The following is a 15,945-nucleotide window of genomic DNA, read 5'->3' on the forward strand; positions in this document are numbered from 1 at the left end:
TGTGTGTACTGCTGCGCTGGGATGGCAGAGTTTTTAGGCCTGATATTTACGCAGTTTAGTGATTATTGACTGGCTGCACGTGTCACAGTTGCACTGCGCACACGCTGAGGTACTTTAGCAAAGCCTTTCGCAAGGGGCTTAACTAGGTATTTGAAGGCCCCACAGCAAAAGTTTGTAAAGGCCCTACAGATGCACCCAGTTACATTGTGGCTGATTGCGCCAAAAAGGTGCGCATGCATCGCGCCATGCATTCCTATGGAGGCGTGGTCACACACGCAGTGTGTGTATTCGCTCATGTACGCGTATCTCGGTCTATGCGTGGTGCGATTCACCACTCCATTGGCAAAATTATAGCTGGGCATATCTGAATGTTTCACCAAATGGCGAAAAATGTATATAACTTTGTACTAGGCAGAAGGGCCCCTCAGCTCTGGGCCCCATAGCACCTGCACCCCATGCTCCTATAGTAGTTACACCCATGTGACAAGGAAGATGGGCCCCTCAGCTCTCGGCCCTATAGCACCTGCACCCCTTACACCTATGGTAGTTACACCCATGTGACAAGGAAGATGGCCCCTCAGCTCTCGGCCCTATAGCAGCTGCACCCCTTACACCTATGGTAGTTACACCCATGTGACAAAGAAGATGAGCCCCTCAGCTCTCGGCCCTATAGCAGCTGCACCCCTTACACCTATGGTAGTTACACCCATGTGACAAGGAAGATGGCCCCTCAGCTCTGGGCCCTATAGCAGCTGCCCCCTTACACCTATGGTAGTTACACCCATGTGACAAGGAAGATGGGCCCCTCAGCTCTGGGCCCTATAGCAGCTGTACCCCTTACACCTATGGTAGTTACACCCATTTGACAAGGAAGATGGGACCCTCAGCTCTGGGCCCTATAGCAGCTACACCCCTTACACCTATGGTAGTTACACCCATGTGACAAGGAAGATGAGCCCCTCAGCTCTGGGCCCTATAGCAGCTGCACCCCTTACACCTATGGTAGTTACACCCATGTGACAAGGAAGATGGGCCCCCCTCAGCTCTGGGCCCTATAGCAGGTGCACCCTTACACCTATGGTATTTACACCCATGTGACAAGGAAGATGGGCCCCCCTCAGCTAGGGTCGCCATAGAACCTGCACCCCATGCGCCTATGGGAGTTACGCCCATGTCTCTCACGTCGAGGATTTCTTCACAAAGTGGTTGGCAGTCAGGGATCATTTCAGAATGGTTATGGGGATTGGCAACACAAACGCAGGAGTGTCACCACTAGGGGAGGCTCCAGAGGTGTGGCTTCAGCGCAGTTCAATATTCCTGCAATTATACGTCAAGTATATAAGTATCTGCCACCACTGCTGCGTCTTGTACGCACTTGCTTAGATCTGCGAAGCCATCAGCGGGCGTCTCAATACATATCCAGGTGGCTGTATTTTGTTACATCAGCTGCGTACGGGATCGAAGCTGTGATTGTATTAGCGTCTACATCGGAATCATCCCTATGTACACACCAGCAGACGAATTATTACTACAGACAGTCCAGTTGCTTATCCAGTAGTATGGCTAATTGGAAGATATGTGATATACAGACATACTCACTGCGATCCACTGGTTATGGTGTCACAGAGCCGGGTATAATACAGCTCACCGGCCGGTCACTGTATATAGCTTGTGGGTAGCGGTGCAGGATGCTGGAAGAGCGTTTATTGCAGGATAATACAACAGGTCTGTATGTTCTTATTTATTCTTATTTTCTAAAGCAAAGAACAGAAAATATTATTTCCATAATAACATCCCATTAGTCCACAGCCAAGACATCGCTTTCCTCATATCCCCAGACGATGTCAGAGTCGCATGTCGACAAGAGAACTATAGAGGTGAGAAGAGGAGCTGTGGACAGATTCCTGCATCAAATGCCTGTTCCAGATATTGATCACTGAACGTTTGCTGGGCGCATTGAGGAGCACGAATCACCGAATGCACTGTGCAGTCATTCACGTGCATTAAACCAGGCATGCGTTACCACTGCACGGCTGCTAATAGCACATTTATACCCTTCAATTAAATATTAATCTAAAGATTCTAGGGGAGAATAACGCTTTGTGCACACAAGAAAAATCATTGTCCTTCTCTTGTTACCTAGCGTCTCCTCTCCCCACAAGGGTGATAACTGCCAGTAACTAATACTAATAAAAATGATTTCCAATGCCACTGAACTAAGGGCCTGATTCAGACCCGCACACAAGCGGGTCGATCGTGGGGCATTGCGCACGTGCGGCGTGCGCAATGTGTGTGTGCAAGCCCTGGAGCGAGTGAGAAATTCACTCAATCCAGGGCCCGCTACAAATGGGGCAGCTGTCGATGTTGATCGACAGCTCACCCCATTTCGTAGGCGGGGAGGGGGGGTGGCTGGCCAAACGGAGGCATTCCAGAAGGAACACCTGCTGTTTGCGGGTGGCCGGACTGACATCACTGTGTCAGTAGTGAGCTTCCGGCTCTATTAGAGTCAGAAGCGCACTGGGGCTTACGGCAGATGAGAACCTACCACAAGGGTCTCGTAACAAGCATGATGATCGCGACCATCGCGACCATCACCTGGCCGCTCGCAAAAGCTATGAGTTCTATATGAGCACACTATAGAACATACAGATATGAGGGCTGAGCACACTATAGAACACACGGATATGACGGCTGAGCACACTATAGAACATACAGATATGAGGGCTGAGCACACTATAGAACATACAGATATGGGGGCTGAGCACACTAAAGAACATACAGATATGAGGGCTGAGCACACTATAGAACATACAGATATGAGGGCTGAGCACACTATAGAACATACAGATATGAGGGCTGAGCACACTATAGAACATACAGATATGAGGGCTGAGCACACTATAGAACATACAGATATAAGGGCTGAGCACACTATAGAACATACAGATATGAGGACTGAGCACACTATAGAACATACAGATATGGGGGCTGAGCACACTATAGAATGTACAGATATGAGGGCTGAGCACACTATAGAACATACAGATATGGGGGCTGAGCACACTATAGAACATACGGATATGAGGGCTGAGCACACTATAGAACATACGGATATGGGGGCTGAGCACACTATAGAATATACAGATATGAGGGCTGAGCACACAATAGAACATACAGATATGAGGGCTGAGCACACAATAGAACATACAGATATGAGGACTGACCACCCTATAGAACGTACAGATATGAGGGCTGAGCACACTATAGAACATACAGATATGAGGGCTGAGCACACTATAGAACATACGGATATGAGGGCTGAGCACACTATAGAACATACAGATATGGGGGCTGAGCACACTATAGAACATACAGATATGAGGGCTGAGCACACTATAGAACATACGGATATGAGGGCTGAGCACACTATAGAACATACGGATATGAGGGCTGAGCACACTATAGAACATACGGATATGAGGGCTGAGCACACTATAGAACATACAGATATGAGGGCTGAGCACACTATAGAACATACAGATATGAGGGAAGTGCACACTATAGAACATACAGATATGGGGGCTGAGCACACTATAGAACATACAGATATGGGGGCTGAGCACACTATAGAACATACAGATATGGGAGCTGAGCACACTGTAGAACATACGGATATGAGGGCTGAGCACACTATAGAACATACAGATATGAGGGCTGAGCACACTATAGAATATACAGATATGGGGGCTGAGCACAGTATAGAATATACAGATATGGGGGCTGAGCACACTATAGAACATACAGATATGAGGGCTGAGCACACTATAGAACATACAGATATGAGGGAAGTGCACACTATAGAACATACAGATATGGGGGCTGAGCACACTATAGAACATACAGATATGGGGGCTGAGCACACTATAGAACATACAGATATGAGGGCTGAGCACACTATAGAACATACAGATATGAGGGCTGAGCACACTATAGAACATACAGATATGGGGGCTGAGCACACTATAGAACATACAGATATAAGGGCTGAGCACACTATAGAACATACAGATATGAGGGCTGAGCACACTATAGAACATACAGATATGAGGGCTGAGCACACTATAGAACATACAGATATGAGGGAAGTGCACACTATAGAACATACAGATATGGGGGCTGAGCACACTATAGAACATACAGATATGGGGGCTGAGCACACTATACAACATACAGATATGGGGGCTGAGCACACTATAGAACATACGGATATGAGGGCTGAGCACACTATAGAACATACAGATATGAGGGCTGAGCACACTATAGAACATACAGATATGGGGCTGAGCACACAATAGAACATACAGATATGGGGGCTGAGCACACTATAGAACATACGGATATGAGGGCTGAGCACACTATAGAACATACGGATATGAGGGCTGAGCACACTATAGAACATACAGATATGAGGGCTGAGCACACTATAGAACATACGGATATGAGGGCTGAGCACACTATAGAATATACGGATATGAGGGCTGAGCACACTATAGAACATACGGATATGAGGGCTGAGCACACTATAGAACATACAGATATGAGGGCTGAGCACACTATAGAACATACAGATATGAGGGCTGAGCACACTATAGAACATACAGATATGAGGGCTGAGCACACTATAGAACATACAGATATGAGGGCTGAGCACACTATAGAACATACAGATATGAGGGCTGAGCACACTATAGAACATACGGATATGAGGGCAGAGCACACTATAGAACATACGGATATGAGGGCAGAGCACACTATAGAACATACGGATATGAGGGCTGAGCACACTATAGAACATACGGATATGAGGGCTGAGCACACTATAGAACATACGGATATGAGGGCTGAGCACACTATAGAACATACGAATATGAGGGCTGAGCACACTATAGAACACACAGATATGAGGGCTGAGCACACAATAGAACACACAGATATGAGGGCTGAGCACACTATAGAACATACAGATATGAGGGCTGAGCACACTATAGAACATACGGATGTGGGGGCTGAGCACACTATAGAACATACAGATATGAGAGCTGAGCACACTATAGAACACACAGATATGAGGGCTGAGCACACTATAGCACATACGGATATGAGGGCTGAGCACACTATAGAACATACAGATATGAGGGCTGAGCACACTATAGAACATACGGATATGAGGGCTGAGCACACTGTAGAACATACAGATATGAGGGCTGAGCACACTGTAGAACATACGGATATGAGGGCTGAGCACACTATAGAACATACAGATATGAGGGCTGAGCACACTATAGAACATACGGATATGAGGGCTGAGCACACTATAGAACATACAGATATGAGGGCTGAGCACACTATAGAACATACGGATATGAGGGCTGAGCACACTATAGAAAATACGGATATGAGGGCTGAGCACACTATAGAACATACGGATATGAGGGCTGAGCACACTATAGAACATACGGATATGAGGGCTGAGCACACTATAGAACATACGGATATGAGGGCTGAGCACACTATAGAACATACGGATATGGGGGCTGAGCACACTATAGAACATACAGATATGAGGGCTGAGCACACTATAGAACATACGGATATGAGGGCTGAGCACACTATAGAACATACAGATATGAGGACTGAGCACACTAATAGAACATACAGATATGAGGGCTGAGCACACTATAGAACATACAGATATGAGGGCTGAGCACATTATAGAACATACAGATATGAGGGCTAAGCACACTATAGAACGTACAGATATGAGGGCTGAGCACACTATAGAACATACAGATATGGGGGCTGAGCACACTATAGAACATACAGATATGAGGGCTGAGCACACTATAGAACATACAGATATGAGGGCTGAGCACACTATAGAACATACAGATATGGGGGCTGAGCACACTATAGAACATACTAGGGGTGAGCGGGTTCGGATTTCTGAAATCCGAACCCCCCCGAGTCCCCCCGATCCGAGGCCGATCCGAGTAAGGCTCTACTTTTCCCGCCTGACTCGGATCTGAAATCGAGGCAAAACGTCATCATCCCGCCTTCCGGGTCTCGCGGGTTTTGGATCCTATATAAGGTACCCGCGTCGGCGCCATTTTCTCACTCGGCTGTGGACAGTGAAGAGGGAGGGTGGGAGTTAGGGCTGTGTAGTGTAGTGTAGTGTAGTGCAGATAGTGTTGTGCTGTGCTGTGCTGCGCTGTGCTGCGCTGTGCTGCTGTTGTCCATAGGGGCTGTGTCCACTACTTCAAAGTCCATAGGGGCTGGCTGTGTTGTGCTGTGCTGCTGTTGTTAATAGGGGCTGTGTCCACTACTTCAAAGTCCATAGGGGCTGGCTGGACTGTGTTGTGCAGTCAGTTGTCCATAGGGGCTGTGTCCACACCAAAGTCCTGTGCAGTGTCCCAGTCCTAAAGGGGTGCTGTAGTGTTGTCCAGGGGGTGCTCTGTCCGTCAGGGGTGCTCCCCCCAAGTGCTAAAAAAAAATATTTTTTTGTGTTTGTGAATTGTGTGCGCAGTAGCCGCACGTGCATCAACAAAGTAGTGCGAAGCGTGCGCCTGTGTCATAAGTAAAGGGCCGGCTGGCTTGACCGTTAAAGGGTGCTGTAACCCCCAAAGTACACTCCAAACCAAATAAAAAAATATTTTCTGTGTTTGTGAATTGTGTGCGCAGTAGCCGCACGTGCATCAACAAAGTAGTGCGAAGCGTGCGCCTGTGTCATAAGTAAAGGGCCGGCTGGATTGACCGTTAAAGGGTGCTGTAACCCCCAAAGTTCACTCCAAACCAAATAAAAAAATATTTTCTGTGTTTGTGAATTGTGTGCGCAGTAGCCGCACGTGCATCAACAAAGTAGTGCCAAGCGTGCGCCTGTGTCATAAGTAAAGGGCAGGCAGGCTTGACCGTTAAAGGGTGCTGTAACCCCCAAAGTACACTCCAAACCAAATAAAAAAAATATTTTCTGTGTTTGTGAATTGTGTGCGCAGTAGCCGCACGTGCAGCAACAAAGTAGTGCCAAGCATGCGCCTGTGTCATAAGTAACGGGCCGGCTGGCTTGACCGTTAAAGGGTGCTGCAACCCCCAAAGTACACTCCAAACCTAATAAAAAAATATTTTCTGTGTTTGTGAATTGTGTGCACTGTGGCTGCACGTGCATCAACAAAGGAGCAGCGCCAAGCGTGCGGCGCCTGTGTCCCATAAGTAAAGAGCCGGCTGGCTCATTTCTTAAAGGGTGGTGTAACCCACAAAGTGCACTGCTCTCCAGCAAAAATAAAAAAAAATTCTGTGTTTGTGTGCGCCTTAGCCGCACGTATATATCAATATAACATAAATGGAGGACCAAACTTTCTCCGATAAAAATAAAATAGGGAAAGATCAAGAACCACTTCTTCCTAGTGCTGTTGCTGCTGCTGGGAGTTGTTCATCATCCCAGAGAGGAAGTAGGAACACCACTACTTTTACTTAACAATTGACCCTCCAACAGTCCCTAGCGATGAGGATGAAGTACGACAGCAGTCATCCTGAAGCAAAACGTATAACCGAGGCCTTGACTGCTATGTTGGTGTTAGACGTGCGTCCGGTATCCGCCATTAGTGCAGTGGGATTTAGACAATTGATGGAGGTAGTGTGTCCCCGGTTCCAAATCCCGTCTAGAATCCACCTGCATCCTCAAAGCAGCAGCGACAAGCGTGCGTCTGTCTGTTAAAGGGTGGTGACACCCTCAAAGTGTGCTCCACAAACAATAAAAATATTCTTCTTTTTTTTTCTGTGAATTGTGTGGGCTGTAGCCGCACTTGCATCCTCAAAGCAGCAGCGACAAGCGTGCGTCTGTCTGTTAAACGGTGGTGTAACCCTCAAAGTGCTCCAAAAAATAAAAAACTATTTTTTTAATGTGTTTGTGACTTGTGTGCGATGTAGCCGCACGAGCATCAACACAGTAGCAGCGCCAAGCGTGCGCCTGTGTCATAAGTCAAGGGCCGGTTTGGACATCTGGTCCGGACTGAAGGACATGCCAACAATTTCTGACAAGTCTACTGTCACTGCATATGATACTGTCCTCAAAGCAGCAGCGACAAGCGTGCATCTGTCTGTTAAAGGATTACATTGGTGACAGCATCCAAGTAGGCATGTCAGACAGTCAGTACCTGTACTGGCAGGAAAAAGAAGCAACTTGGAGGTCCCTGTACAAACTGGATCTATTTTACCTGAGTTGCCCCCCCTCCAGTGTGTACTCCGAAAGAGTGTTTAGTGCAGCCGGGAACCTTGTCAGCGAAAGGCGTAGGAGGTTGCTTCCACAAAATGTGGAGAAGATGATGTTCATAAAATGAATTATCAACTCTTCCAGGGAGACCAGCCTCCAGAACGTACAGAGGGACCTGTGGTTGTGGATTCCAGCGGGGACGAATTAATATTCTGTGAGGATGAGGATGTAGACAACACTGAAGAGGGTGAGGAATCGGTGGATGAGGAGGATGAGGACGACATCTTGCCTCCGTAGAGCCAGTTTGTGCAGGGACACATTAATTACCAGCTTGTTTTGTGGGGGCCCAAACGAACCAATCATTTCAGCCACAGTCGTGTGGCAGACCCTGGCGCTGAAATGATTGGTTTGTTAAAGTGTGCATGTCCTATTTATACAACATAAGGGTGGGTGGGAGGGCCCAAGGACAATTCCATCTTGCACCTCTTTTTTTTCTTTGCATTATGTACAGTTTGGGGCCTAGTTTTTCAAACTGCCATCCTGTCTGCCACTGCAGTGTCACTCCTAGATGGACCACGTGTTTGTGCCGCCCACTCGTATCTCTTAGCATAGTCATCCAGCTACCTCGGTGCAACCTTTTGGATATAAAAACACTATTGTGAGGTGTGAGGTGTTCAGAATAGACTGGAAATGAGTGGAAATTAAGATTATTGAGGTTAATAATTGCATAGGAGCAGAAAAACCCACAAATTCTGTGATTTTAGCTGTTTTTATGCTTTTTTTAAAAAAAATGCAGATCCAAAACACAAAACCCAGAACCCAAAACACGGAAGGGAGGTTTTGGCAAAACCAATCCAGATCCAAAACACGAAGAAAGATCCAGATCCAAAACCAAAACACAAAACACGAAAAGTGGCCGATGCACACCACTAGAATATACGGATATGGGGGCTGAGCACATTATAGAACATAAAGATATGGGGGCTGAGCACACTATAGAACATACAGATTTGAGGGCTGAGCACACTATAGAACATACAGATATGGGGGCTGAGCACACTATAGAACATACAGATATGGGGGCTGAGCACACTATAGAACATACAGATATGGGGGCTGAGCACACTATAGAACATACAGATATGAGGGCTGAGCACACTATAGAACATACAGATATGAGGGCTGAGCACACTATAGAACATACGGATATGAGGGCTGAGCACACTATAGAACATAGAGATATGAGGGCTGAGCACACTATAGAACATACAGATATGAGGGCTGAGCACACTATAGAACATACAGATATGGGGGCTGGGCACACTATAGAACATACAGATATGGGGGCTGAGCACACTATAGTACATACGGATATGAGGGCTGAGCACACTATAGAACATACGGATATGAGGGCTGAGCACACTATAGAACATACGGATATGAGGGCTGAGCACACTATAGAACATACGGATATGAGGGCTGAGCACACTATAGAACATACGGATATGAGGGCTGAGCACACTATAGAACATACGGATATGAGGGCTGAGCACACTATAGAACATACGGATATGAGGGCTGAGCACACTATAGAACATACGGATATGAGGGCTGAGCACACTATAGAACATACGGATATGAGGGCTGAGCACACTATAGAACATACGGATATGAGGGCTGAGCACACTATAGAACATACAGATATGAGGGCTGAGCACACTATAGAACATACGGATATGGGGGCTGAGCACACTATAGAACATACGGATATGAGGGCTGAGCACACTATAGAACATACAGATATGAGGGCTGAGCACACTATAGAACATACAGATATGAGGGCTGAGCACACTATAGAACATACAGATATGAGGGCTGAGCACACTATAGAACATACAGATATGAGGGCTGAGCACACTATAGAACATACAGATATGGGGATGAGCACACTATAGAACATACAGATATGGGGGCTGAGCACACTATAGAACATACAGATATGGGGGCTGAGCACACTATAGAACATACAGATATGAGGGCTGAGCACACTATAGAACATACAGATATGAGGGCTGAGCACACTATAGAACAGATGGATATGAGGGCTGAGCACACTATCGAACCTACGGATATGAGGGCTGAGCACACTATAGAACATACGGATATGAGGGCTGAGCACACTATAGAACATACGGATATGGGGGCTGAGCACACTATAGAACATACGGATATGAGGGCTGAGCACACTATAGTACATACGGATATGAGGACTGAGCATACTATAGAACATACGGATATGAGGACTGAGCACACTATAGAACATACGGATATGAGGGCTGAGCACACTATAGAACATACGGATATGGGGGCTGAGCACACTATAGAACATACGGATATGGGGGCTGAGCACACTTAAGAACATACGGATATGGGGGCTGAGCACACTATAGAACATACAGATATGGGGACTGAGCACACTATAGAACATACAGATATGGGGATGAGCACACTATAGAACATACAGATATGAGGGCTGAGCACACTATAGAACATACGGATATGAGGGCAGAGCACACTATAGAACATACGGATATGAGGGCAGAGCACACTATAGAACATACGGATATGGGGGCTGAGCACACTATAGAACATACGGATATGGGGGCTGAGCACACTATAGAACATACGGATATGGGGGCTGAGCACACTATAGAACATACGGATATGGGGATGAGCACACTATAGAACATACAGATATGAGGGCTGAGCACACAATAGAACACACAGATATGAGGGCTGAGCACACTATAGAACATACAGATATGAGGGCTGAGCACACTATAGAACATACGGATGTGGGGGCTGAGCACACTATAGAACATACAGATATGAGAGCTGAGCACACTATAGAACATACAGATATGAGGCCTGAGCACACTATAGAACATACGGATATGAGGGCTGAGCACACTATAGAACATACAGATATGAGGGCTGAGCACACTATAGAACATACGGATATGAGGGCTGAGCACACTATAGAACATACAGATATGAGGGCTGAGCACACTATAGAACATACAGATATGAGGGCTGAGCACACTATAGAACATACAGATATGGGGGCTGAGCACACTATAGAACATACAGATATGAGGGCTGAGCACACTATAGAACATACAGATATGAGGGCTGAGCACACTATAGAACATACGGATATGAGGGCTGAGCACACTATAGAACATACGGATATGGGGGCTGAGCACACTATAGAACATACAGATATGAGGGCTGAGCACACTATAGAACATACAGATATGGGGGCTGAGCACACTATAGAACATACGGATATGGGGGCTGAGCACACTATAGAACATACAGATATGAGGGCTGAGCACACTATAGAACATACAGATATGAGTGGGTAGGGTATAGATTATGATTGGAATATTAATGTTTATATAAAGGACATCTCTCTTAGGGGTCTATTCATCATGATAATAAAATTATGAGTGATATTTTAGCTTTGAACTCGCCACGAGTGCATTGTTAGATTTCATCCTATTCATCATTCCTCTAAAACAAAAGTATCACTTCCGAAACAAATGCTATTTCTGCGATGACATCTTTATGGAAATGTGATACTTTTCCTCTGTCATTGTCCCCTCTGTGCCTGCATTCTCTCCACACACTGGGCCTGATTCAAACCCGCTCGCAAGCAGGCCAATGGTGGGCTCTGCAGACGCGCAGCAGCCGCTCTGAAATTCTCTCGCTCCGTGACCAACTACAAAAGGGGCGGCTGTCGATGTTTGATAGACAGCTTTCCCTGTGTTGTAGGCGTTGGGGGGGGTGGCTTCACAAATGGAGGTGTTCCCAAGCGAATGCCTACCGTTTGGGGGCGGCACCACTGACATCACTTGTGTAACTTCTGTTAGAGCCGAAATCTCTCTGGGGCTTGCGGCAATGAGACCCTACCACAAGTGTCTCATCACAAGCCCGATGGTCGTGATGGTCTTGATCATCGCGACCATAATCCTGGCCGCTCGCAATAGCTGTGGGTGGTCACCCACAGCTATGCGAGCGGCCAGGAGAATGCACAAAAAAAAAAATGCCCTGATTCAGAGCGAGCGCTCTTTCAGAGCGTCCGCCCCTGAATCAGACCCACTGTGCCCCCCCTGCTGCTCACTACGGTGTCGCACCTCTCCCACTCCTCTGTATTGTGTCACCGGTGTCATTAACAACCTCCTCCGTGAGCGCTGGTGTGATATCTCCTACGTTACATGATTGATGAATGGGGCTGACAGGTAAATTATACCAGATTAGGTGAAATTGTTATTTTTCACCTGCTTTTGTAAAGATTAAGTGATGATGAATACACCCCTTAATATGTAAACCTCAAATATCTGAGATACCCACTTCTGTGCATCCAACATCGATTCAACATTGTGGGTGGAGCTACTGGGGGTGCAGCTATATAAAAACAATTATAAATGTAATATATATATATATATATATTAGGGATGTGCAGGCTCGGATAGGTTCGAGTTTGCACGTGGAGTTCGGATTTTTCCCTCCAAAAAAACGGAACTCAGAACGAGGCAAAACGTCATCTTACATGGACGAACATCATCATTCCTGGTCTTTTGTCCAGGAATGATGATGTTCGTCCATGTAAGATGACGTTTTGCCTCGTTCTGAGTTCCGTTTTTTTGGAGGGAAAAATCCGAACTCCACGTGCAAACTCGAACCTATCCGAGCCTGCACATCCCTAATATATATATATATATATAAATACCAATAGCTAAATTAAATAAAAGGGCAGACTAGATGGGCCAAATGATCTGCCGTCAAATTCTATAGGGCATATTCAATTGGGCGCAAGGTTTAGCGAGGTGAAATACCTCACGCCCAATTTTGGAATTCCGCGGGTATGCGCGCTCCCGATACCTGCGGTATCCAATGTTAAAATAGTGGTTGCGGAGTTTTCAGAGCTGAAAACCCCGCGCCGCGTAATTTAAAAAGTAAAATCTGCACTTACCTGGCTGGGGGTCTCCGGTGGTCTCCGCGGCTCCCGATGGCCTTCCCTCTATCTTCTTACTGGAGAGGGGGCTCCTGGGAGGCTCCAGGGACTGGTGGGAGGGGCAAGGGCTGGTGGGAGATGTAGTTCTCCCAGCGCCCATTCTCGGGGGCCACACATACACTGGGAGTCACACACACACTGGGGGTCACACACACACTGGGGGCCACACATACACTGGGGCCACACATACACTGGGGGTCACACACACACTGGGGGCCACACATACACTGGGGGTCACACATACACTGGGGGTCACACGCACACTGGGGGTCACACACACACTGGGGGCCACACATACACTGGGGGCCACACATACACTGGGGGTCACACACACACTGGGGGCCACACATACACTGGGGGTCACACACACACTGGGGGTCACACACACACTGTCATGCATGCACACACTCACTCATACACACTGACATACTCACCCTGCTGCAGAAGAGCCGGCTCCCGACGCTGGATGCAGAAGACAGCGATGCAGGAGGTAAGTAATAAAGGACTAAGGGGCCTATTCATTAAATTCAAAAATTCTCTGGAGATAATTAGCTTTAGAACTCTCATGGAGTTCTACCTAATTATAGGTGGAATTCATCATTCCACCTCTCCATAAGTATCTATTCCGGTACCTGTCATTTTTGCGATAACAGCTTTTCGGGAAATAGATACTTTTCCTGCCTACACTACCTTATCGCATCTGGAAACAGTGCTGCGCATGCGCTGTTACATCTGTAAAACCAGCGCATGCGCAGCACTGCCTACAGATGCGGTAAGTTTGTGTAATATACTAATGTACTAAATAATATACTAATGTACTAATGTATGGGGAGTGTGGAAATTAAAGCAGGGGAACTTAGCAAGGAGATATCTGTGATATCTCCTGTGCTAAGTGGCTACATGAATACCAAAATAACGTTATTTAAGGAAAATGTCCTTAAAAACTTTATTTTAGTGTTGATGAATAGGCCCCTGCGTAAGCTAATTGGAAACTTCCAATTAGTCCTAAGGGGTGTGCTGCCGGGGACCCAGAGCAAGTTTCACTGATTTTTCCTTAAATTAATGATTTAAGGAAAAGTCTCACTTGCTCTGAAGGTGCGAGGAAAAAAACCTCTCGGGCCTCAAAATAAAATACAAAACACGCACCTACTTGAGTAGCAAAAATCCTGCACCCACAGGAAACATCTCACAGGTGCAGGAAACCTACAGGAAATACCTCTCAGGTGCGGGAAACCTACAGGAAATACCTCTCAGGTGGGGGAAACCTACAGGAAATACCTCTCAGGTGCGGGAAACCTACAGGAAATACCTCTCAGGTGCAGGAAACCTACAGGAAATACCTCACAGGTGCAGGAAACCTACAGGAAATATATCACAGTTGCAGGAAACCTACAGGAAACATCTCACAGGTGCAGGAAACCTACAGGAAATATCTCACAGGTGCAGGAAACCTACAGGAAATACCACTCAGGTGCAGGAAACCTACAGGAAATACCTCACAGGTGCAGGAAACCTACAGGAAATACCTCTCAGGTGCAGGAAACCTACAGGAAATATATCACAGGTGCAGGAAACCTACAGGAAATACCTCTCAGGTGCAGGAAACCTACAGGAAATACCTCACAGGTGCAGGAAACCTACAGGAAATATATCACAGGTGCAGGAAACCTACAGGAAACATCTCACAGGTGCAGGAAACCTACAGGAAATATCTCACAGGTGCAGGAAACCTACAGGAAATACCTCTCAGGTGCAGGAAACCTACAGGAAATACCTCTCAGGTGCAGGAAACCTAAAGGAAATATCTTACAGGTGCGGGAAACCTACAGGAAATATCTCACAGGTGCAGGATTCCCACAGGAAATATCTCTCAGGTGCAGGAAACCTACAGGAAATATCTCTCAGGTGCAGGAAACCTACAGGAAATATCTCTCAGGTGCAGGAAACCTACAGGAAATATCTCACAGGTGCAGGAAACCTACAGGAAATATCTCACAGGTGCAGGAAACCTACAGGAAATATCTCACAGGTGCAGGAAACCTACAGGAAATACCTCTCAGGTGGAGGAAACCTACAGGAAATATCTCTCAGGTGCAGGAAACCTACAGGAAATACCTCTCAGGTGGAGGAAACCTACAGGAAATATCTCTCAGGTGCAGGAAACCTACAGGAAATACCTCTCAGGTGGAGGAAACCTACAGGAAATACCTCTCATGTGGAGGAAACCTACAGGAAATATCTCTCAGGTGCAGGAAACCTACAGGAAATATCTCTCAGGTGCAGGAAACCTACAGGAAATATCTCTCAGGTGCAGGAAACCTACAGGAAATACCTCTCAGGTGCAGGAAACCTACAGGAAATATCTCTCAGGTGCAGGAAACCTACAGGAAATATCTCTCAGGTGCAGGAAACCTACAGGAAATATCTCACAGGTGCAGGATTCCCACAGGAAATATCTCACAGGTGCAGGAAACCTACAGGAAATACCTCTCAGGTGCAGGAAACCTACAGGAAATATCTCTCAGGTGCAGGAAACCTACAGGAAATACCTCTCAGGTGCAGGAAACCTACAGGAAATATCTCTCAGGTGCAGGAAACCTAC

The sequence above is a fragment of the Taudactylus pleione genome, unplaced genomic scaffold (genome assembly GCF_031769625.1).
Source record: "Taudactylus pleione unplaced genomic scaffold, aTauple2 ptg001352l, whole genome shotgun sequence".
NCBI classification, from domain to species: Eukaryota; Metazoa; Chordata; class Amphibia; order Anura; family Myobatrachidae; genus Taudactylus; species Taudactylus pleione.